This window comes from Durio zibethinus, unplaced genomic scaffold, assembly GCF_047325235.1.
Source record: "Durio zibethinus cultivar Kanyao isolate XHJ-2024 unplaced genomic scaffold, ASM4732523v1 HiC_scaffold_1, whole genome shotgun sequence".
Classification (NCBI taxonomy): domain Eukaryota; kingdom Viridiplantae; phylum Streptophyta; class Magnoliopsida; order Malvales; family Malvaceae; genus Durio; species Durio zibethinus.
The window spans coordinates 830,126-832,625 of NW_028323042.1; positions in this window are offsets into that span (position 1 = coordinate 830,126).

Genomic DNA, 2,500 nt, shown 5'->3' on the forward strand with positions numbered 1-2,500 from the left:
CTCCGCCCTGGTGCGGTCGGTTGCCTCGAGCACCATCGGCACACGCTGGGACCTGGTGCGGCAGGTTGCCTCGACCACCATCGGCACACGCTGGGCCCGGGTGCGGGCGGTTGCCTCGACCACCATCGGCACACGCTGGGCCCTGGTGCGGGCGGTTGCCTCGACCACCATCGGCACACGCTGGGCCCTGGTGCGGGCGCTTGCCTCGACCACCATCGGCACACGCTGGGCCCTGGTGCGGCAGGTTGCCTCGAGCACCATCGGCACACGCTGGGCCCTGGTGCGGCAGGTTGCCTCGACCACCATCGGCACACGCTGGGCCCTGGTGCGGGCGCTTGCCTCGAGCACCATCGGCACACGCTCGGCCCTGGTGCGGTCGGTTGCCTCGAGCACCATCGGCACACGCTGGGCCCTGGTGCGGCAGGTTGCCTCGACCACCATCGGCACACGCTGGGCCCTGGTGAGGGCGCTTGCCTCGACCACCATCGGCACACGCTCGGCCCTGGTGCGGTCGGTTGCCTCGAGCACCATCGGCACACGCTGGGCCCTGGTGCGGGCGCTTGCCTCGAGCACCATCGGCACACGCTCGGCCCTGGTGCGGTCGGTTGCCTCGAGCACCATCGGCACACGCTGGGCCCTGGTGCGGCAGGTTGCCTCGACCACCATCGGCACACGCTGGGCCCTGGTGCGGGCGCTTGCCTCGACCACCATCGGCACACGCTCGGCCCTGGTGCGGCAGGTTGCCTCGAGCACCATCGGCACACGCTGGGCCCTGGTGCGGGCGGTTGCCTCGACCACCATCGGCACACGCTGGGCCCTGGTGCGGGCGCTTGCCTCGACCACCATCGGCACACGCTGGGCCCTGGTGCGGCAGGTTGCCTCGAGCACCATCGGCACACGCTGGGCCCTGGTGCGGTCGGTTGCCTCGAGCACCATCGGCACACGCTGGGCGCTGGTGCGGGCGCTTGCCTCGACCACCATCGGCACACGCTGGGCCCTGGTGCGGCAGGTTGCCTCGATCACCATCGGCACACGCTGGGCCCTGGTGCGACAGGTTGCCTCGAGCACCATCGGCACACTATCGGCCCTGGTGCGGGCGGTTGCCTCGACCACCATCGGCACACGCTGGGCCCTGGTGCGGGCGCTTGCCTCGGGCACCATCGGCACACGCTGGGCCCTGGTGCGGGCGGTTGCCTCGAGCACCATCGGCACACGCTGGGCCCTGGTGGGTTTAGGCACATCTTCAAATTTCTGCCGTGCCAATGCCATTTTTATGGCTTGTAAATTCATACAATGGTCCCCTAAGCCTTCACGTGAAGTTTCGTTGGAAGATGACTCGTTTTCTATTTTTCACGATTTTCGAAACTTTTTGCGGTTCGGGATTTTTTAAAATTTTTTTATAAGGATTTTTGGCCCCAAATTTTGTAGGCATGATCCTTCTATTTTTGTTGGCATGCACAAAAAAATTCAGCTAAAAACTCGAAGTAGAGAAGATTTTGTGACCGTTTGAAAAAAGTGTCCCCATTTCAGACACTTTAACGGCTACTGGTAGCAAACCTGTAAAATCTCAAATGCTCTTTAAGGGGGTGTGAATTCTCAGAGGTTTGATGAGGGATAGGGGGCCAACACAAGGCCAAGTACCAGCACCCATCGCACATCATGTGCGCACACCCCCCCGGCCCCCCTCCCAATCGCCGGAACCCCAATGCCGCCGGTCAGGTTCTCCGGCGGTACTCCGGCGATGCTCCGGCGATGCTCCGGCGATGCTGTCCCGAGTGAAAAAAATGCGGCACCAGCACATGCTGGAGCCAAGCATGGGCACCGTGGCTCAAAATCGAACTTCGGCCAAGGCCTCGACCATCAATGGCACATGATGACGCATGGTGATGGCACATGCATCGACCATCATCGGCATAGGCTGCCCTTCGGTACGGGCACTTGCCTCGACCGCCATCGGCACAAGCTGGGCCCTGGTGTGGGTTGTTGCCTCGATCACAATCGGCACATGCTGAGCCTTGGTGCGGGCGGTTGCCTCGAGCACCATCGGCAGACCCTGGGCCCTGGTGCGGCCGGTTGCCCCGATAACCATCGGCACACGCTGGGCCCTGGGGCGGGCGTTTGCCCCCAGCACCATCGGCACACGCTGGGCCCTGGTGCGGGCGCTTGCCCCGAACACCATCGGCACAAGCCGGCCCTTGGTGCGGGCTCCTGGCTCGACCACCATCGGCACACGCTGGGCCCTGGTGCGGGCGGTTGCCTCGAACACCATCGGCACACGCCGGCCCTTGGTGCGGCCGGTTGCCTCGACCACCATCGGCACACGCTCGGCCTTGGTGAGGGCGCTTGCCTCGACCACCATCGGCACACGCTGGGCCCTGGTGCGGGCGCTTGCCTCGACCACCATCGGCACACGCTCGGCCTTGGTGCGGGCGCTTGCCTCGACCACCATCGGCACACGCTGGGCCCTGGTGCGGGCGGTTGCCTCGACCACCATCGGCAC